Genomic DNA, 23,893 nt, shown 5'->3' with positions numbered 1-23,893 from the left:
AACATCTGCACCTCACTCACGCTCCACCAGTTTTTCCGGTTCACCATACTCCACCCTCTCTCAGCACCTTAGCCAGCCCTCGGTCCCGCAGTTGTGGTCACGTAAAAGATTGTTTCATCCTACGCATGACAAAGCTAAGAGGTTGAACTCCATCATCTCCAATCTGTTGGCCACGGAAATCCTGCCTTTCCATCTGGTAGATACAGACGGTTTCTGAAAACTGATGCCCGTCGCAGTCCCCCAGTACCAGTTGCCCAGTCGCCATTACTTCTCTAAGAAAGCTGTGCCTGTGCTTCACCAGCATCTCGCAGACAACATCACCCATTCCTTTTCTAAATCTACATCTGCCAGGGTGCATTTCACCACAGACACCTGGACAAGTAAGCATGACCAAGGGCATTACATCTCGCTGACTGGGCACTGAGTGACTCTGGTGGCGGTGGGGGCAGGCGAGGAAGGGCTGCTCCACAAATCTTGGAATCCCCTAGGCTTGCTGAAGAAACCTTTCTATTTCCCACTTCCTCCCCTGCTTCTGTGTTCTCCACCTCCTCCAGGCCCTCCACCTGCGCACTCAACCTCTGCCTTAATGAGACACGCGTTCCAAGGGTGCGGAGAAAATACACACCACCTCCGTATTGCGCAGTCAGGGCTCACCGTAATCAGGCAGTCTTCAAATTAATATACCTTGGAGATCGCAGTCATATAGATGAAGAGTTGTTGGCAGCTCTCCAGGCTCAGTTTGAGTAATGGCTGTCTCCTAGAGCCAGGGAAGGCCATGTGCGATAACGGTGCAAACTTGTTAGCGGCCCTAGGCTGAGGCAAGCTCACACACATGCCTTGCATGGCTCACATCCTCAAACTGGTGGTACAGCAATTTTTCTGTCACTATCCTGGTCTGGATAGATGCTTCACAAAGTACGGAAGCTGTGTGTTCACTTCCGCTGTTTGCATCCCTCATGTCATCGACTTGCATCGATACAGAGGTCTTTGTCCATGCCAGTTAACAGGTTGATCTGTGATGTGCCGACTCGGTGGAATTCCACTCTGCACATGTTGCAGCGACTGTGCCAGCAGCAATGAGCTCTGACGCAGTATATCATGATGTTTAGCTTGGGGCAACACAGTACGGACTTGGGGCATATCAGGTTTGCGGAGTGAGAATAGATTAAGTACCTCTGCACACTTCTGCATGGTTTTGAAATGGCTACTAAACTGGTTACTGCTGACAATGCTGCCATCAGCATCACCATTCTGGTCATATACATGCTGGAGCAAACTTTGAATAACCTGCGGCAGGAGGTGGTGGCCCCTGAAGAAGAGGAGGATGCGGAAGGGATACCAATGCCTCAAATTTCCAGACTGTCATCACACAAGCAGATGCCAAGTGATGGTGGATTACAGCGATCGAGGGGGTTTGGTGATACCAGGCAAACTGTTAGTGATGGTGCAAGAGCCAAGGAACTAATGGCGGAGGAAGAGGTGATGGGCGAGCAGCTGTCAGAGGATGAAGAGGATAATCATCCCCTCTCATTTGAATGTGGTTGGCAGGAGGGGATGGAGGAAACAAGCATCAGTGTTACGCAGACCACAATACAACCTAGCTTTGGTCCTCCTGGAAGAGCCCGACATATGAGTGCCTTCTTGATGCACTATCTGCAACATGATCCCCGTATAATTAGGATTCGAAATAATGCTGACTACTTGGTTGCCACTCTGTTAGATCCACATTATAAGAGTCAATTTTGTCAGATGCTTCCGGCCCTGGAAAGGGACAGCTCATGTTGCAGTATCAAAACAAGCTTTTAAGCAACCTTATTAGAGGGTTTCCCCAAGATAACAGTGAGGCACACAGTGTGCATTGCAGATGTAGTCTTTCAACCTCCGGCATGCCAGTTCGTCAACGCCAAAACATTAGCAGCAACAGAGTAAGTGGCAGAAGCAATTTCTGGGAGTCCTTTCACACATTTTTTGCATCAGATAGTACACCAGTACAACAGAGTACAAGTCTGACATATGGTGAACGACTGGAGAGGATGGTGCAGGAGTATCTAGAGTTCAATATCAATACCATCAGGGAGGGTTTGGACCATTTTACATTTTGGTCTTCAAAAATGGCCTGAGCTCGCCTCTCACGCCTTGGAGGTTTTATCATGCCTGGTAGCCAGCGTTCTCTCTGAACGTGTCTTCAGCTCTGCTGGTAGTGTCTTGACAGATAAGCGCACCCGGCTGTCCCCTGAAAGTGTAGACCACCTAACTTTCATCAAGATGAACAAGTAATAGATCTCCAAGGACTTTTGAACCCCAATTACCGACTTTACAGAGTAGGAGATGTTGTCGTTTTGAGTGTGCTGCATTGATCTCTTAAAATTGCAGTCTGTGATATGACTTCTGTGCCTGCTCTTGCTGCTGCTGCTGCAGGTTTTAGGCCCTAATTTGGGGAAATGTGGAGGATTCTGATTGTGTCTCCATCCATTGGGTTGGCTGTAGTGGGACAGGTTTGGGTCTGCGTTAATCTACTTGTAGTCTGATGACATTGATGCCAGTTCGGTGGTGTTAGACCCTCATTTAGGGCAATGTGAACACTCCTGGTTAGGTCTCCATCTCCTGGGTTGGCTGTACTGGAACAAGTGTGGGTCTTATTTACACTATTTCTACTGTAGTGAAATTGATTAGACATTGCTAGTGTCTGCCACTCATTTTTGAAATGTGGAGAATCATGATTGGGTCTCCATCTATTGGGTTGGCTGTAGAGGAACTGGTTTTTGCCTCCTTTGCAATACTTATACTCTAGTGAAATTGATGTCACTTCGTGGTGTTTGTTAGGCCCTCATTTAGGGCAATGTGAACACTCCTAGTTAAGTCTCCATCTCTTGGGTTGTCTGTACTGGAAGAGATGTAGGTCTCATTTACACTATTTCTACTGTAGTGAAATTGATTACACTTTGCTGGTGTCTGCCACTAATTTTTGGAAATGTGGGGAATCCTGAATGGGTCTCCATCCATTGGGTTGACTGTAGTGGAAGAGGTTTTGGTCTCCATGCAATTCTATAGTTATACTGTAGTGAAATTGAGCATTTGGTGCAGATATTATTCTCCCCAAATGGGTACACAAACATGATAAACTCTAAATTGATTTTCAATAAACAACCATCAGCCACCCCATCAAACACCTCTGCTGCTTCTTCCTCCTCCTCTGTTACTGTACCAAGTTGTGTCACGCAGGTGTCAGACAGAACCAGCTGTATACCTGCTGCAGTTAGGCTGAGTGACAGCCCGTCAGCTGTAAGTGAACGGACATGCCTGCTGTGCTTGTTTCTCTGAGCACACCACACGTTTCTCAATCCACTGTAACATCTCCGCCTGCACCTCACTCACGGTCTTTCAGTTTGTCCGTTTCACCGTACTCTGCCCTCTCTCAGCACTGCAGCCAGCTCTGAATCCCACTGTTGTGGTCACGTAAAAGATTGTTTCATCCTACACATGACAAAGCTAAGAGGTTGGACTCCACCATCTCCATTCTATTGGCCAAGGAAATGGTGGCCTGAGGCCCTATTTTTTTAAATGTAAACACTTACAATTGAGTCTTCATCTCCTGAGTTAGCTGTAGTGGGACAGGTATGGGTCTGCGTTAAACTACTTGTCGTCTGATGACATTGATGCCACTTCGGTGGTGTTAGGCCCTCAATGAGGGCAATGTTAAAACTCCTGGTTAGGTTTCCATCTCCTGAGTTGGCTGTACTGGAAGAGGTGTGGGTCTTATTTACATGATTTCTACAGTAGTGAAATTGATGCCACTTTGCTGGCGTCTGCCACTATTTTTTTTAAATGTGGGGAATCCTGATTGGGTCTCCATCTATTGGGTTGGCTGTAGTGGAACCTTCCTGTTCTGCAGACTAAGTTGTGTAAGGTTGCGTACCAGTCCTTGCTGCACTCCTGATACAGACTCTGCCTGCTGCACTTCTGATACAGACTCTGCCTGCTGCCCTCTGATACACACTCTGCCTGCTGCACTCTGATACAGACTCTGCATGCTACACTCTGATACAGACTCTGCCTGCTGCGCTCTGATACAGACTCTGCCTGCTGCACTCCTGATACAGACTCTGCCTGCTGCACTCTGATACAGACTCTGCCTGCTGCACTCCTGATACAGACTTTGCCTGCTGCACTCTGATACAGACTTTGCCAGCTGCACTCCTGATATAGACTCTGCCTGCTGAACTATGATACAGACTCTGCCTGCTGCACTCCTTATACAGACTCCGCCTGCTGCACTCCTGATACAGAGTCTGCCTGCTGCACTCTTGATACAGACTCTGCCTGCTGCACTCTCATATAGACGCTGCCTGCTGCACTCCTGATGCAGACTCTGCCTGCTGCACTATTGATACAGACCCCGCCTGCTGCACTCTGATACAGACTCTGCCTGCTGCCCTCTGATACACACTCTGCCTGCTGCACTCTGATACAGACTCTGCATGCTGCACTCTGATACAGACTCTGCCTGCTGCACTCTGATACAGACTCTGCCTGCTGCTCTATGATACAGAGTCTGCCTGCTGCACTCCTGATACAAACTCTGCCTGCTGCACTCTGATACAGACTCTGCCTGCTGCACTCTGATACAGCCTCTGCCTGCTGCGCTCCTGATACACACTCTGCCTGCTGCACTCCTGATACAGACTCCGCCTGCTGCACTCCTAATACAGACTCTGCCTGCTGCACTCTGATACAGACTCTGCCTGCTGCACTCTGATACAGACTCTGCCTGCTGCACTCTGATATAGACTCTGCCTGCTGCACTCTGATACAGACTCTGCCTGCTGCACTCCTGATATAGAGTCTGCCTGCTGCACTCTGATAGAGACTCTGCCTGCTGCACCATCTAGTCTGTCCTACTGGGTCCAGCTGCTGCGCGTCCGTTGGTCTGTCCTGGAGTGGCACCTGACGTTCATCAGGAGCCAAGTCTAACCTCACCATCAGAGGCTCTAGTGAACAGTCCAGTGCTCGCTTAGTCACGCCCCTCCAGGCTCTCCAGGGTCCATGGCACAATGGTTCCACAAACCACATCCGTGACAGTGTGCCCTTGCAGGCAGGGTCCTCTCTCCTGTTGTACCAGTCGGTGACCCCTTTTTACATGTAAAACATGTAAAACACAACTGAATAAATGTCGCTGTCACAGTAATAATTATAGTACTTGTACTCAGGGCCAATTGATGGCACTTCCCTGGTGTCTACACCTAATTTGATGTGTTTTGGCAGCTTTTGGTCCCATTGTATATGTTGCATATGCATTTTTTTGGTCCCCCCATTGACTCCTATGGGATTCGGAAATGTTCGACGAACATTCGGCGAATATCAATTTGTTTGGCGAACTTTTCCAAACCGAACATAGAAATGTTCACTCATGCCTACTCAAAACTACTGACTATCAGATCATATCAGATGATGTATTTAGAGTAAAAGACTGCAAGGGGCATCCGACTCCTGCTTGTAAAAATAAGCCAGAGTTAAAGGACTCAATATCTGCCTTTTCCACTAATCGGCCACGCTGATACAGCATCCTAACTAAAGAGAAAACTGAGCTATACCCTCACACAGTACTGTACCGGTGTTTCACTCACAATTGTTCAGTTCAAGAATAGATTGGCAGCTGCTGCTTGGCTCTGTTGTAGCTGATCTAGATGAGTTATGCTTGAGTTCTTTCTCCTGTAGATTTGGTCTCTTTCTCTCTTCCAGTCCGGCAAGTTTTATTTCCCTCTCAATGACGAGGGATGGCTGACACACTGTGTTACGTGTTACCTCAGGTCACCAATCTTTAGGGAAGCTGTTCTGGATGAGCGATGCATCTCTTTACTTTTGGACACAGTCCTGACAACCAATCTTGCAATAGTCCAGTCTTTATCTTTTCCCCAGAGAACATCAGGTCCTCTTATTATCTCTCCTTATCAGGACACAGGAAAATGTCCTGTTACTTCAGACACAAATGAGGTCTCCTTCACTTCATGTTTTTTCTCCCTTCAACAACACACACCAAAACAACAGGGGGGAGGTGACTAATCCAAGTGCAATAATCAGAGGGGAGCATGGTCTCTTAAAGCCACAGTATCATTCAATGCCCAGTAAGGGCTGATCCCCTACAATATGATGAGAAATATATTCAAACAATACTAGCTATAAATAGTCACAGAATTAAAACAATATTTGAAACTATATTATTCTGATGATTTATCAGTAAATGTCTCAATATTCTTTATAGATTTTATTTTACATCACACCATATGAAGCAAAGAACAAATAGGCATGTTGTTATATCTATTATTGTTTTGACAATAAAAAGTACAGTATTCTTTTAAAGTAATTAGGTCTTGCTGTGCAGATCTTGTTTTGTCAGCGTGTCTCCATTGTTAGTCCTGAAAAACATCTGAAACATTTTTTTTTGCAAAATCCATAAATGCAATTATTTTTATTACTTGTAATGTGGTTAGTTTTAGTTAAAATAAAACGGAAAATTAATAGCTATAAATACAATTTTGTTCTCTGCAGTTGTTCAATAAAATTAACAACTGGCCACTGTTAAAGAAATGGTTCCTAGTGGTCAGACTTCATGTAGCTACAAAGTTTGAGGTGCATATTTATCAATGTCTTTGCACCTGGTTTTTGTCTAATTTTGTACACTTTGCAACCATTTTCTGGCTGCATTTCTTTTGAAGTCTATTTTATTTGTGCTCAGCTGAGGGTTTTTTCCACTTTTTGGGAGGAATTTAGCAATTTCAGATGTTTTCGTCTGGATTCATCAATTGGAACATTTTAAAAAGTTGCAAAATTTGGCACAACTCCACTCTAATACCCTATGGTGGACAACATGCAACTTTTGGTGTCAAAAAGTTGAAAAAACAGTTCAATGCAGAGAAAAAGATCATTTTTATTTTTGCTCGAAATTTATAAATCATGTGCTCCATTTTGAAGAATTTAGCAGCAAAAATACTAACTAATATTACAAGACAAAAAAAGGAAAACGACTTCAAAAGAACCACAAATCAAGCTCTAATTTTCTAATTAAAGTAATTTGAGATATATTTGTCTGTCATGTCATAAGATCCCTTGGATGGGGAACTAGGTTGACATCAGCCCTGGTTTTATCTTGTATGGCCTTACCAATGTGGCCTAGTTTTGCTGCCATGACATAATGTTTTATTATTGAGAAATCCCCTTTTGAAAGTGAACAATATAACAGCAGGTAAACGAGATGCAGCTGTGGAATGAGACACATATATTGCACAATACGTCGTGAGGTAGATTTTTTCAGCTTTACCTTAGACAGGGGAAAAGTTTATTTTAACCCTGTGTACATTGCCATATATATTCGAAGGTATTATAAAGTGTGTAAAAAAATAAAACAACCCAATATTAATATGAAATAATTAAGACAATATAAAATAATACTATGGAGAAATTAAATTAATTACATAGTTTGAGTCTGTAACAATTTGGCAAGATTGTCTTATATGACAAAATAAGAATCATCCCAACTTACACCTTCCTGAGCTGGCATCTGACAGGATTAGAATTATTATAGTTCATAATATTTTTTGGATATCTTCCAGTTATTAGCTTGCATAGAAAAAACAAAAGCCTTTTTAGAAGCATTAAATACTTATTTATTTACAAAGCTCATTAATATTTATGCCACTATCCTTGAAACTTACATGCAAGAACATTAAGAGAGTGCACTGATATAAAGTGAAACTATTAACAAAACTCTGTTTTGGAAGTTATTCAAAATGATCTCTTTATGAAAATAAAATGAAAAATTGTGAATATGACTTCCTTTCAGACTAATATTGTGATAGAATGTATTTCCAAGGGGGAAACGGCTTTACGCTTTTGTTTATTATGCTCACTATTTCTGACATTTTATCAATTATTATTGAATACTTGAGTAGGAAAACAAAGTCATGCTACAACAAGATATCATGTCCCACAGACTATAAATTGCAGAGCTGCTTTTCCAGTCAAGGATATGGACGATAAAGTTCTGCTTATTATTAATTTCTAATTTCCCGAAGGCAATATAATGCACAGTAAAGGGCGTAGTCAAGGGGTTTGACTTCCTCTCATAAAATACAGTGGCTGAAAATTTCATCCCAGTGGCAACTTCTTTTGTTCCTATTTGTCACTGGATCTCTTTAAAAACTGCATTGACAAATAGTTATTTTGCATAGCTGTCCTCCAAAGTGTTCTTGTCCTTATCCTATTCATTGTATTTTTTTATTATTGCCTTCCATCAGCATACATTCATTGCTCCTTGTTGAATTGTCTGATGTTTGCTGTCAAATATATTGCCCTAAATTAATTCTTGTACCTAAAAATTACAATATTTTCTGGACTAACAGATTTGCATAGTTTTGAATGAATGGTGAAAAAAGTTTGCTAGAACACGTAATGGAAAAAAAAATCAGTAAAATATTCTCACATGAGACTTTTTCCATCTATTCTTGTTGAGAAAAAGAGAGAAAACTAGTTGGTTTCCCAAAAGTTCTTTTTATATGTCAATTTGCATCCTTTGATTATTATAAATCATAAATGGAATCTATAGCATATACTGTATGTAGACAGAGCCTTGTTTAAAGCATTTGGAAAGAAGTCATTGTCAATCCACTACCCTGTTACTCATTTCATAAATAACAAAATGACTAATCTTCCAGGTCTACCTCTTGGTATATTTTCCTTCAATATGCAGATTGTGCCAGCAACCTGAAATTCAAGCAGACCAACATAGTAGAGTTAATTCCTTACATTCTTCTTTCTTTTTTTGGTCACCCAGTTTTAGATCACAAACTAAATTTAATATTAAATATATCTAGTAGATATGATGAGGCTGTAAATCCGTGTGAGAATTGCTTTATAATCCTTTTAATAGCTTTCATTCATGAATGAAAAACAATTACTTTCTATTTTAATTATAATTGTAAAATAAAGATAAATGGATCGATCCGATAAGAATGACCTTGAGTCTAATTTCTAAATTTTTCAAGTCCCACAAATTCAAATTTGCAAAATAAAATAAGAAAATGGCTTATGTCAGAGCTTCTAGCCATGATAAAGCCCTAGAGTATACTGCACATGTGCATTCAAGGTGGGGGGTCTACTCGCAGCATGATGGAGGACCAGATAGCAGACATGGAGCAGCAAGTCAAGCTGGAGAAGTGAGCTGCCAGGAAAAAGTAAAAACAACCCAAATACCTTACCACTCAACTTTTCGCCTGTCCTTTCTGATCCCTGCCTGCAGTCCTGTCCTTTACACTATAACCTGCAGCCAGAAGTTCCAGCCTGGTGTTCACTCTAGTCTGGGACTTCCAACCGCAGGTAGGTCCCATAGCATATGTAGCAAACCTAAGGATCTGCTCATGACCAGAATTACCTAATCAAAGTAAGCATTGGGCCAGAGATATGGTGCATCAGAGGAATGGAGTACCAAGCAGCGGGGATGGCCAGAAAGGTGAACAGTAAGGTACAGTGGCTTGCAAAAGCATTAACCCAACTTGGCATTTTTTGTGTTTTGCTACCTCACAACCAGGAATTTCACTGTTTTTTTTTGAGGGTTTGTAAAGAACATGCCTACAACTGTGAACATTTTTTTTTCTGATGCAAAGAACAGTTAGGACAAAATTGCTGAAAATTACAATGTGCATAAGTATTCACCCCCCTAAAGTCAGTACTTTGTAGAGCCTCCTTTTGCAGCAATTACAGCTGCATAAGCCTCTATGAGCTTTCCACATCTTGCCACTGGGAATTTTGCCCATTCCTGAAGGCAAAGCTGCTCCAGCTCCTTTAAGTTAGATGGTCTCTTTTGATGAGCAGCAATCTTCAAGTCTGCACAGATTCTCAATTGGATTAAGGTCTCGGCTTTGACTAGACTACTCCAATATATTTACACATATCCTATTAAACCACTCAAGCGTTGCTTTAGCAGTATGCTTTGGGTCATTGCCTTGTTGTAAGGTGAACCTCTGTCTTAGTCTCAAATCATTGACTGACTGAAACAGATTTTGCTCAAGAATATCCCTGTATTTCGCATCATCCATCTTCTCCTCAACTCGCACTATTTTCCCTGTCCCTGGTGCTGAAAAACATCCCCACACAAAGATGCTGCCACAACCATGTTTGACTGTGGGGATGGTGTTCTTGGGGTGTTCTTAGGGTGATAAGCTGTGTTGGGTTGGCCACAGACCAGTAGCGTAGCTACTAGGGGGGCAAAGGGGGCAATCGCCCCGGGCCCTGTCACATGGAGGGGCCCACCTGAGTCACAGCAGCTTCAGTCATTATCTGAAGGCCGCTGGCAGCAGCGGCTCTCTGATATGTCAATCAGAGACACGGCGGTGCACATTGTATGTATGCAAGCTGCTTTGCGGCATCTGGGCTTATCTGAGACTCTGCGGCATACTGCACTGCACAGCTGCCAATCACAGAGTCCCAGTAGCACAGAGTACAGGCAGTGCATGATGCGGGCTGGAGTGCTCAGTGCTGCTAACCTGATAGTCTTCCTACAGGCTGGCAGCACTGTGATTAGCTCCACCCACCTCATCCGCGCTCTGACCCTGGGTCCTAGTGAGGAGCTGCAGCCTACTAGGTTGTGCCCCTGCAGCGTGCCAAGAGAGTGCCTGGCCCAGAGCAAGAGTAGTCATCAGTGCACACAGGTTCATAAATGTATGGCTGCTGTGCTGGAACAAATTTTGTATTTTTTTAAAATAAATTAAACAGCATATGTTACTGTGGGACAGGACTGGGTAGTGAGGTGAATGTGAGTGAGCCGGGGAAAAGCTGGAGAGTGAGCTGATTTGGGGGAATGGGGGTGGCGCTGGTGGGCCTGGGCCCTAGGGCCTTTTGTGCTACTACTGACTGAGACTATCTATGTTGCTGTCTGGCGAGGGTGAAGATAGAGAGATAGGGTAGGGGGCAGGGTCGATGCACCCGGGCAAGTGCTTGGGTCCTGGATCATCAGGGGGGCCCACTCGCCATCAGGGCTTAGGCCGCTCACCCAGCAGGACCACCACCGCTGCATGATTGCCGGCACTTCACCAGACATGGCCGCACACTGTGCAGCTGTGTCTGGTAGTAATGACACGGCAGGGGCGACATTGCACCTTTATTTGTGCTTGTTTGTCACTCCTGCCATGTCATTACTACCAGACACAGCGCACTGTGCGTGGCCATGTCTGGTGAAGTGCCAGCAATCAAGCAGCGCTGTCGGTTCTGCAGAGATCCTAGGGGGAGCGGCCAGGGCCCCGACAGTGAGTGGGCCCCCCTGATGGTCCAGGGTCATGTCTGTGACACACCGGCAGTCCTGTACTGCCACATACTTGAGGAGCTGGATGGTACACAGGCCGGGGGTAGGTAAGCGAGGCTTGTTACCGGCTTCCCCAATCCCCATATTAAAAATATTTCTAATGTGTCTGTGTATGTCAGTGTGTATGACTGTGTATATATATTTGTCTGTTCTATATGTGTTTAAGAATTAGTGTTCAAATATGTACAGTATGTCTGTATGTGTATGTACTGTATCTGTGTATGTTTGTGCGTGCGTGTCTGCGTACTGTGCGTGCGTGTCAGCGTATTGTACATGCGTGTCTGCATTCTATGCATGTCTGCGTACTGTATATGTGTGCATGTCTGCATATGTGAAGAATGAGGGGACAGCCTGGGCCCTGTGTTGTACACCTATATTTCTCCGCCGTATCTGTGCATCCTAAATCATGGTATGTGTTAAATGGGCCACAGACTATTTCGCCGACCCTGGTAGGGGGCTTATTATATTTACAGTTTATTAAAATCCCCAGCCTGTTAGTATAACAAGCCCTCAGGCCCATACGATAACCATAAAGAGAAACTGCTGCACAACTGGACTGGTGCACGAGTAGGGTCCAAACCCAAATACTTGTGAAATAACCTTGGCACTCAAACTATGATGAATTTATATTGAATTTTAATGCAGTCCAAAAATAAATCAAAACAAACATTTTGGTCTAAACATCAGGCCTTCATCAGTGTGGTCTAAAAAAACAGAGTCAAATAATGAACAAACAAGGCAAAATCAAACATCCGAATATTAGCGTCAAATGCGTGGAACAACATTCCTCTGCCTGCCTAAGAAGACTAAACAGCATATCAGCTTAAAGAGAGACATACCAGACTGCTCAATGACTCAGGTGTGGAGGGGGAGAATGGGCGGCGTGCCTCAGGTGATGTGTATCACTGGTCTGGGGATATATAAGCAGCCCATTAAAAAAGGGCTGTAGTGTTAAATGTGGATAAAGCACCGCACTGCACCTATTGGCAGATGGCCGCAGTCCATAGCAATACCATCACACACCCTCAGTGACAGATCGCCACACCCATCACCCCTGCGCTGCATCCCATTGGCCTCCTTGGTGCCAATTTCCACCCCTCGAGCATTTAATGATTGCTGGTGGACATAGCCATTGGGACTCACACTGAACCAGCGATGGATGCCGCGTTCCAGCTCCCAGACCACTTTGGTACAGCGTCACAGGTACATGTTGCTCTGCACACCTCTCTTTTATCTACACTTAACACTACAGCACTTGTTTTAATGGGCTGCTTAAATATCCCCAGACCAGTGATGCACATCACTTGAGGCACGCCGCCCATTCTCCCCCTCCACACCTGAGTCATTGAGCAGTCTGGTATGTCTCTCTTTAAGCTGATATGCTGTTTAGTCTTCTTAGGCAGGCAGAAGAATGTTGTTCCACGCATTTGACACTAATTTTCGGATGTACAGTACAGACCAAAAGTTTGGACACACCTTCTCATTTAAAGATTTTTCTGTATTTTCATGACTATGAAAATTGTACATTCACACTGAAGGCATCAAAACTATGAATTAACACATGTGGAATTATATACCTAATAAAAAAGTGTGAAACAACTGAAAATATGTCTTATATTCTAGGTTCTTCAAAGTAGCCACCTTTTGCTTTGATGACTGCTTTGCACACTCTTGGCATTCTCTTGATGAGCTTCAAGAGGTAGTCACTAGAGATGAGCGCTGTTCTACTCGAACTGTTCGCCAATCTCAAATTCGAGCTGTTTTGGGCGGTGTTCGAGCCGTTCGGCGAACACGAACAATTTGAGAAAAATTCAGCTGTTCGAGGTTATGTTCGATAACTGTTCGTGCACCAAAATCATAACTGGATTTTTTCTCAGTAATGATGAAAATTAATGTTAACACGCAGTTTGAGTGTACAGCGGGGTGGGGGGAGGGGCAGGGGATGGATCTCTGCAGGAACAATGAAGATCTCCATTTTTTTTTTCTCTTTCACGCATTTACAGTGGGGAGGTGCAATCTGTCAGCCTATCAGCAGCGCACACACGGAGCGAAGTGCTTTTTTTCACACAAGCAAGGGCATGTGTCATTGGCAGTGTATGTCACATGTCCTTGCCCTATAAGACCAAGTCATTTTCCCCGTCGCCACCATTTTCTCACTGCTGCAGCTGCGTGTTAGACGGCACCGCTGTTGCTGTGTGCGCTATACCTTGTTAATTTCAAGCCAATTTTCGCACAAATCTACAGATAGCTTGGGAGTAGGGAATAGTTGTGATTGCAGTCCTTTTAAGGACTAGGTTACAGCATTTCCTACGACTTTTATCAGGCAGGTCTGTGCTCTTAAATAGATAGATTGTGGGAGTAAAGACTAATTGTAATTGGAGTCCTTTTCAGGACTAGGTTACATCAGTTCCTATCAGTTTTGCCAGGCAGGTCTGTGCCAGTGCTGTGCAAGTTTTTTTCACAGCATTTGGCTGAATCTAGCAAAGCTAATCCTTTTTGGCCTATTGCAGAGTGTGTTAGTCAGTGGAGTAGCCTATCTGTGTTGCAAGATATACCACCTGTGTATAGAATACCAATTTTTTTACTGCACCTAGTGAAGTAAAATCTTTTGGGAATAGCATCATTCTATTAGTCCATCTATACTGACCTCCATCAGGTTGCAAATTGAATATAATTTTTTTCTGCATCTAGCTCTGAAAAAATATTGGGCTTCTAGCTGTGTGTGGGACTTGTTGTATTAGTCCATCTATACTGACCTCCATCAGGTTGCAAACTGCATATATTTTTTTCTGCATCTACCTCTGAAAAAATATTGGGCTTCTAGCTGTGTGTGGGACTTGTTCTATTAACCAATCTATACAGACCTCCATCAGGTTGCAAACTGAATATATTTTTTTCTGCATCTACCTCTGAAAAAATATTGGGCTTCTAGCTGTGTGTGGGACTTGTTGTATTAGTCCATCTATACTGACCTCCATCAGGTTGCAAACTGAATATATTTTTTTCTGCATCTACCTCTGAAAAAATATTGGGCTTCTAGCTGTGTGTGGGACTTGTTCTATTAATCCATCTATACAGACCTCCATCAGGTTGCAAACTGAATATATTTTTTTCTGCATCTACCTCTGAAAAAATATTGGGCTTCTAGCTGTGTGTGGGACTTGTTGTATTAGTCCATCTATACTGACCTCCATCAGGTTGCAAACTGAATATATTTTTTTCTGCATCTACCTCCGAAAAAATATTGGGCTTCTAGCTGTGTGTGGGACTTGTTCTATTAATCCATCTATACAGACCTCCATCAGGTTGCAAACTGAATATATTTTTTTCTGCATCTACCTCTGAAAAAATATTGGGCTTCTAGCTGTGTGTGGGACTTGTTGTATTAGTCCATCTATACTGACCTCCATCAGGTTGCAAACTGAATATATTTTTTTCTGCATCTACCTCTGAAAAAATATTGGGCTTCTAGCTGTGTGTGGGACTTGTTCTATTAATCCATCTTTACAGACCTCCATCAGGTTGCAAACTGAATATATTTTTTTCTGCATCTACCTCTGAAAAAATATTGGGCTTCTAGCTGTGTGTGGGACTTGTTCTATTAATCCATCTATACAGACCTCCATCAGGTTGCAAACTGAATATATTTTTTTCTGCATCTACCTCTGAAAAAATATTCGGCTTCTAGCTGTGTGTGGGACTTGTTGTATTAGTCCATCTATACTGACCTCCATCAGGTTGCAAACTGAATATATTTTTTTCTGCATCTACCTCTGAAAAAATATTGGGCTTCTAGCTGTGTGTGGGACTTGTTGTATTAGTCCATCTATACTGACCTCCATCAGGTTGCAAACTGCATATATTTTTTTATTCATCTACCTCTGAAAAAATATTGGGCTTCTAGCTGTGTGTGGGACTTGTTCTATTAATCCATCTTTACAGACCTCCATCAGGTTGCAAACTGAATATATTTTTTTCTGCATCTACCTCTGAAAAAATATTGGGCTTCTAGCTGTGTGTGGGACTTGTTCTATTAATCCATCTATACAGACCTCCATCAGGTTGCAAACTGAATATATTTTTTTCTGCATCTACCTCTGAAAAAATATTGGGCTTCTAGCTGTGTGTGGGACTTGTTGTATTAGTCCATCTATACTGACCTCCATCAGGTTGCAAACTGAATATATTTTTTTCTGCATCTACCTCTGAAAAAATATTGGGCTTCTAGCTGTGTGTGGGACTTGTTCTATTAATCCATCTATACAGACCTCCATCAGGTTGCAAACTGAATATATTTTTTTCTGCATCTACCTCTGAAAAAATATTGGGCTTCTAGCTGTGTGTGGGACTTGTTGTATTAGTCCATCTATACTGACCTCCATCAGGTTGCAAACTGAATATATTTTTTTCTGCATCTACCTCTGAAAAAATATTGGGCTTCTAGCTGTGTGTGGGACTAGTTCTATTAATCCATCTATACAGACCTCCATCAGGTTGCAAACTGAATATATTTTTTTCTGCATCTACCTCTGAAAAAATATTGGGCTTCTAGCTGTGTGTGGGACTTGTTGTATTAGTCCATCTATACTGACCTCCATCAGGTTGCAAACTGAATATATTTTTTTCTGCATCTACCTCTGAAAAAATATTGGGCTTCTAGCTGTGTGTGGGACTTGTTCTATTAATCCATCTATACAGACCTCCATCAGGTTGCAAACTGAATATATTTTTTTCTGCATCTACCTCTGAAAAAATATTTGGCTTCTAGCTGTGTGTGGGACTTGTTCTATTAATCCATCTATACAGACCTCCATCAGGTTGCAAACTGAATATATTTTTTTCTGCATCTACCTCTGAAAAAATATTGGGCTTCTAGCTGTGTGTGGGACTTGTTGTATTAGTCCATCTATACTGACCTCCATCAGGTTGCAAACTGAATATATTTTTTTCTGCATCTACCTCTGAAAAAATATTGGGCTTCTAGCTGTGTGTGGGACTTGTTGTATTAGTCCATCTATACTGACCTCCATCAGGTTGCAAACTGAATATATTTTTTTCTGCATCTACCTCTGAAAAAATAATGGGCTTCTAGCTGTGGGTGGGACTTGTATTAGTCCATCTATACTGACCTCCATCAGGTTGCAAACTGAATATATTTTTTTCTGCATCTACCTCTGAAAAAATATTGGGCTTCTAGCTGTGTGTGGGACTTGTTCTATTAATCCATCTATACAGACCTCCATCAGGTTGCAAACTGAATATATTTTTTTCTGCATCTACCTCTGAAAAAATATTTGGCCTTCTAGCAGTGTGTGGGACTTTCTCTATTAGTCCATCTATACTGACCTCCATCAGGTTGCAAATTAAAAATAATTTTTATCTGCATCTAGCTCTGAAAAAATATTTGGCCTTCTAGCAGTGTGTGGGACTTTCTCTATTAGTCCATCTATACTGACCTCCATCAGGTTGCAAATTAAAAATAATTTTTATCTGCATCTAGCTCTGAAAAAATATTTGGCCTTCTAGCAGTCTGTGGGACTTTCTCTATTAGTCCATCTATACTGACCTCCATCAGGTTGCAAATTGAATATAATTTTTTTCTGCATCTAACCCAGCCAATAGTTTTGGCCTAATACCACAGTTTGGCCACTCAGCTCTGCTCGGTTCCCATCCATTGTTTTTTTGTGCAAACAACTCCAGAGTTGTTAGTTAGTTAACCACCAAAATGAGTGGAAAAAGGCCTGCTGCTGGTGGAAAGGGGAATAGGCGTCTTGGGAAGGGGAAAAAAGGTTGTGTCCGTGGGGTAGGTGTTAAAGCAACAGTAACATCTGCAGAAGAAAGACCATCTTCCAGCCAAACTAAAATGTCTACTTCTTTTAGCGGACAATGTGATAAGATCCCTTTCTTACGGCCACGCCAATCACTACAAATTCCAGATGAGGCACAAAAACAGCAGGTGCTTCAACGGATATCAAGTGCTCCTTTAAGTGGGCTCTCCTCCACATCAACTTCAACATCACAAATACTCCAGTCCTCAAAGGTGTCACCCCAATCACACTTGCTTCCTCACAGCTCCCAAATCTCCAGCTGCCCGTCTGAGTATGAGGTAGAACAGATGGTTGAGTCTGCAGAGCTGTTTACTCATACTATAGCCTGGGAATCAGAGGTCGACTCCAGCGATTCTGTGAATCCAGACGAGGAAATTATCTGCACTGATGCCCAGAATCTTTATGAGTCGGATCCAGGACCAGACGCAGAAGGTTCTGACCATAATGTAGACCCTCATTCCCAAACTGTAACTCCTGTTGGTGGAGACAATGAGGAAGACGATGATAAGACTCAAATACCTGATTGGAGCGACAACTTTAGTTTTTTGTCAGGGCAGGAACAGGTTGGCTCTGAGGACGACGGGTGTGATAACGCACAGGGTGATGATGATGAGGTTGGAGATCCCACTTACTGTCAACCCACAGTCAGCCAAGAGATGAGGTCAGCAGAGGAGGTGGAGGAAGATGCTAGTGACGACGAGGTCAGGTTGCGCCTTCCTGGACAGAGACGTAGTACTGGAAGCACGTCAACAACTGCATCCTCAAACACAACTCTGCCTCTCACCACAAGTCGTGGTGGCTCTTCAGGTCACATGGGTGCTAAGCCTTGCATAGCCTGGGCATTTTTTCAGATCGATAAAGATGACCCAACTCGTGTTATCTGTAACATTTGTCAGCAAAAGCTAAGTGGAGGCCAAAAAATACATAGTTTGAGTACTTCATGCATGAACCGGCACATGGACATGAAGCATAAGTTGCAGTGGGAAGCTCAGTGTGCTACAATGCGGCCTAGCCGGCCGGGCCAACCGCTGTCTGCCATATCTTGTGCATCCGCGGCCTCTTCATCCTCTGTGACTGGGGGGACAGCAGTCACACCTGTTTTGGGGTGCAGACCTGCCACCTCTTTACCCGCAACAGCCAGCGTGATTGGCAGGTCATCATTTTCTTTGGAGGTGGTAACACCAGCTGGTGTTGAGCGCTGTCCAACATCGATAGCACCACCTTTGGATCAAGGCAACCTAACATGTCCGCCTGCATCTTCCTCACAGACCGGCAGTTTGCCGGGGACACCCTTATCAACCCCGTTTAAGCACAATAGCCAGCCCTCGGTCCCTCAGATGTGGACAAGTAAAAGACCATTTCCTCCTAGCCATGAGAAAGCTAAGAGGTTGAATTTCACCATCTGCAAGCTCTTGGCTACAGAAATGCTGCCTTTCCGCCTGGTGGACACAGAGGATTTTCGAGACCTTATGTCCGTCGCAGTGCCCCAGTACCAGATGCCCAGTCGGCACTACTTCTCAAAGAAAGGTGTGCCTGCGCTCCACCAGCATGTCGCACACAACATCACCGCTTCTTTGAGAAACTCTGTGTGTGACAGGGTGCATTTCACCACAGACACTTGGACGAGTAGGCATGGACAGGGACGTTACATGTCGCTGACTGGGCACTGGGTAACTATGGTGACAGCAGGACAAGGGGCTGCTGTCCAAGTCTTGCCGCCCCCACGAGTTGTGCGTCAATCCTCTTTATCTAAAAGTTCCTCCACTGCTTCTGCCTCCTCAACCTCCTCTCGGTCTTCCACCTGCACCCAAAGCCTGTCTGGTCATGCCACAAGCTTTCTAACTGCGCAGAAGGGATCCTGCACACCTCCTTACTATGCTGGCAGTAGGGCTCAACGTCATCAGGCGGTTTTTACATTGAAATGTCTGGGAAATGTGAGTCACACAGCTGAGGAGTTGTGGTCAGCTCTGGAGAACCAATTTCATGAATGGTTGTCTCCACTGGACCTGAAACCAGGGAAGGCCGTGTGCGACAATGCTGCAAACCTGGGTGCGGCCCTTCGCCGGGACAATGTAACACACGTGCCTTGTATGGCTCACGTGTTGAACCTGGTTGTCCAGCAATTTTTAGCCCACTATCCCAGACTACATGGCCTTCTGCAGAGGGCAGGGTCGCTGTGTGCTCACTTCCGCCGTTCGCATCCCGCAGCTCAGCGACTTACATCTCTACAGAAGTCGTTGGGCCTGCCACTTCACCGGCTAAAATGCGATGTGCCTACCCGGTGGAATTCAACTCTGCACATGTTGCAGCGACTGTGGCAGCACCGACAAGCCCTGGTGCAAGACGTTCTGACATATAGCCTGGGCCAACGAGATCCAGAGGTGGGGCAAATCACGCTGGAGGAGTGGTCTCAGATCAGGGACCTATGCACCCTTCTGCACAGTTTTGAAATGGCGACGAAGATGTTTAGTGCTGACGATGCCATTATCAGCATGACTATTCCGGTGATTTACATGCTGGAGCACATGTTAAACAGAATTCGGAGTCAGGTGGTGGCACAAGAGGAGGTGGAGGAAGTAGAGGAGGAGGAGTTGTATGCGGAAGGGCTAACATCTGCAAGGTCCAGACTGTCGGCAGCACCAAGGCGGCAGGCATGTGAGGGTGGGGGAGATGGTTTTACCAGGGCGCATGGTAGCAGCCAAACTAGTGAGGAAGGTGCAGGAGCCCAGGAAGAAGTGGAGGACGAACTGATGGAAGACTCATCAGATGAGGGAGACCTTGATCACATTTCTGTTGTGCGAGGTTGGGGGGAGAGGACAGAGGAAGGAAGCATGATTGTTACCTCGCCACCAACACAACAGGGACTTGGTGCTCCTGGATGCGCAACACACATGAGTGCCTTCTTGCTGCACTACCTGCAACATGACCCTCGAATTGTGAGAATTAGAAATAATCCTGACTACTGGGTTGCCACACTGTTAGATCCCCGGTACAAAAGTAAATTTGCAGAAATTATTCCTGCCATAGAAAGGGATGCACGCATGCAGGAGTATCAGCAGAGATTGTTGCAGAATCTTACATGTGCTTTTCCACAAAATACCAGTGGTGCACGTAGTGAATCTCACAGTTCCAACTTGCCAACCGTGGGACCGTCAAGTGTTCAGCACTCAAACCGTAACAGAACCACAGTATCTGCTGGTAACATCAATTTTGCGGAATCATTTCACCACTTTTTTAGCCCATCCTTTGCAAGGCCACAGGAGACAAGAAGTCTGACACATAGTCAACGCCTAGAGACGATGGTACAGGAGTATCTCCAAGTAAACATTGAAGCCATGACTGTGTCACTGGACCCTTGCTCTTTTTGGGCTTCCAATCTGGATAAATGGCCGGAGCTAGCCACTTACGCCTTGGAGATCTTGTCATGCCCCGCAGCCAGCGTTCTGTCTGAACGTGTGTTCAGCGCTGCTGGTGGTGTGCTGACAGATAAGCGCACGCGGCTCTCCACTGATAATGTAGACAGACTCACGTTCATAAAGATGAACAAATCATGGATCCGAAACGACTTTTCTACCCCTGTGTCATCCTGGGGAGAGTAAAAGCTTGATGATTGGTTAAAATCACCCTACCAACCGTTTTAAGCTTTCAAATTACTAATCATGTTTATCTGTATCTTGGCTGGAAAATAATTTGGGCTTTGTAGCAGTGTGCAGCACTGATTCTATTAGGCCATCTATAATAAGCTCCACCAGATTTAAAATTACTAATCATGTTTATCTGTATCTTGACTGGAAAATAATTTGGGCTTTGTAGCAGTGTGCAGCACTGATCCTATTAGGCCATCTATACTAAAGCTTCACCAGATTTAAAATTAATAATAATTTTTAGCTGCATCTAGCCCGGAAAATAATTTTGGGGCTCCGAGATGCGCAAGACACATAAGTGCCTTCTTGCTGCACTACCTGCAGCATGACCCTCATATTGTCAGAATTTGAAGTAATCATGACTACTGGGTTGCCACACTCTTAGATCCCCCAAACTTTTCGATTAACCTTTTCATTTTAATAAAGACCAAAAAAATGGTCATTTTTGAAATTATAAGCATTAGCAGGTTGTTAGAAACTGAAATCAAACAGTTTTCAACTCAAAACTTTATTCTAGGTGATTTTACATTTTCACATAGGAACCCTTGTTCGAAAGGAGCTTCTGAACTCTCTCGTCCATTGAATTTGTCAGGTTTTGGATGGTTTCTGCTTCAATTGTTTTGCATGAGGACAGAATACCCTCCCAGAGCTGTTGCTTAGATGTGAACTGCCTCCCGCCATCATAGACACTCCTTTTAATGATGCTCCAAAGGTTCTGAATGGGGTAGAGGTCAGGGGAGCATGGGGGTCACACCATAAGTTTGTCCCCTTTTATGCCCATATCAGCCAGAGATGCAGATGTTTTATGTGCAGCATGAGATGGTGCATTATCATGCAGAAAAATGATCTTGCTGTGAAATACACGGTTCTTCTTCTTGAACCATGGCAGGAAGTGCTGTTTGAGAAAATCCACATACATTATGGAGTTCATCTTTAGCGCCTTCAGGGATCCTAAAGGGGCCGACAATCTCTCTCCCCATGATTCCAGCCCAAAACATTACTCCACCTCCTCCTTGTTGGCGCTGTAGCCGTGTTTGCGTGGGGTGTCCATGAACCAGCCATCCTCCACTCCATCCATCTGGACCATCGAGCGCTGCACGGCACTCATCCGTGAACAAAACAGTTTTGAAATCAGTCTTCATGTAATGTTTGGCCCACTGGAGCCATTTCTGCTTGTGTGAAGTGGATAGAGGAGGTCGACAGGATGACGTATGCACAGCTGCAAACCTCTGAAGGACCCTGCATCTTGTTGTTCGGGGGACGTTGGAGGCACAAGCAGCTTCAAAAACTTGTCTGCTGCTATGACAAGGCTTTTTTGCCGCTGCTCTTTCAACCTGACGTAATTGCCTGTAGGAATCAGCTACATACTTCTTGATTGCTAAGACACTTCATCCTGATCATCGCACAATGTTGATTGTAGTCATGCCTTGACCTAAACACTCCACAATTTGTTGCTTCTCAGCAGCCGACACATCCTTTTTCTTTCCCATTTTGGCAGAAAATGTAGGCTGCTTAATAATGTGAGACAGCCTTCTTAAGTAGTCTTGCCTTTCATTGGACACACCTGCCAAACTAATTAGCACAGGTGTCTGCAATTGCTTACAGTGATATAAAGAGCCCTGACACACATCACCATCAATGAGTTTAACTGACAAACAAACAAATTCTTCCCTTATCACTCCTAAACACTTTTTGCATAATAATTTGGAACACAGTGTACATGTGCTTTTCCACAAAACACCAGTGGTTCACGTAGTGAATCTTACAGTTCTAACTTGCCAACCGTGGTCTGTATGGAGTTGTTCAATAAAGGGCCCAAAATTAAGATAACATAGATGGGAGAGGTCTCTATGAATAGGAATTTCTAAGTATTTGATACCCTGTGAGGGCCAGGCAAAGGGAAAGTTGGACTGGATGGAATCCTATATGGATTTGGGGAGGGAGACACCGAGGGCCTCAGACTTCGCTGCATTGATTTTAAAATTTGACCATGTAACAAAGTGATCTATTTCAGCCATAACAGCATGGATGGATATATGTGATTGAGTGATATATACTAGGACATCATCAGCAAATAGAGAGCACTTGTACTCGGTGCCTCCCACCTCAATCCACCTAATATTGGGGTTATGGCGAATTGATGAGAGCAGGTGCTCCGTCACTAGGATGTATAAGAGAGGGGACAGAGAACATCCCTGCCTTGTCCCATTGGTGATTGTGAAAGGTGATGAAAATGTTCTGACGCGCCCCCTGGGCCTTGGGACACCCGGAGCCGGACCCTTTTTGGTGGATGCTGGTGGTTGTAGTCTCCGTGGCGGCAACCCGGTTCCGTGGCTCAGGGCGGTCAAACCAGTGGCGGAACTATTTATGTGGTTTTGATGTTTAAATGTCCGACTACGCCACCCGTGGATTGCGGTCAGAGTGAACCACCGCTCCAGGGCAGACCGCTGAGGCTGGTGTTGTGGGTGCAGCAGAGCGTAGCATAACTCCCCACGGGAGGAGTATAGCCTCAGGGCAGTGTATGCGGAGGATGGGGGTGATGGTGCAGGGCAGCAGCAGTAATGACACGGAGTCAGTGATGCAGTCCAGGGCCTTTACTCACAGTTCTTATTATCCAGACCACGTCTGCAGGTAACGGCTGCCCACGTCGTACTGTGCTCACCAGGTGAGGGGCTCAGACAACTCCCAGATAACTTTGGAGTGCTTCACAGGACCCCCTTTGTGTGTCCTTTGTCTGGCCTTTCTTACCAACCCTTCTGTCCGGCTGCCTCGGGCCTCCTCTTGGTAAACTTGGCGCCAGTTTCCCTGACCCTATGTGGTGCCTTCCTAGCGGGTGTAGCGAGGGGCTGCGCCACATAAAATGTCACAGCCTCCTGTTTCTAGCTGAGGGTCGTTTCCTGCCTCCACTAGTTTCGGGGACCGGTCTCCCCCTTTGGCCTGACCCCTCCACGCAGGTGGATTCGGGCGTGCGGTGGCGACTCGCCCGTCCGCACCCCTGAGATCCCTTCTTTCCTCGTTCCTGGAGCCTTCTCCGCTCCTCTTCCTTCCTTCTCCCTCTTCCAGGCCTGGGC

Source organism: Phyllobates terribilis, unplaced genomic scaffold (genome assembly GCF_046119375.1).
Source record: "Phyllobates terribilis strain yellow unplaced genomic scaffold, ASM4611937v1 Scaffold_1__5_contigs__length_1240528914, whole genome shotgun sequence".
In the NCBI taxonomy this organism is placed as follows: Eukaryota; Metazoa; Chordata; class Amphibia; order Anura; family Dendrobatidae; genus Phyllobates; species Phyllobates terribilis.
This window is presented reverse-complemented; position numbering follows the sequence as displayed.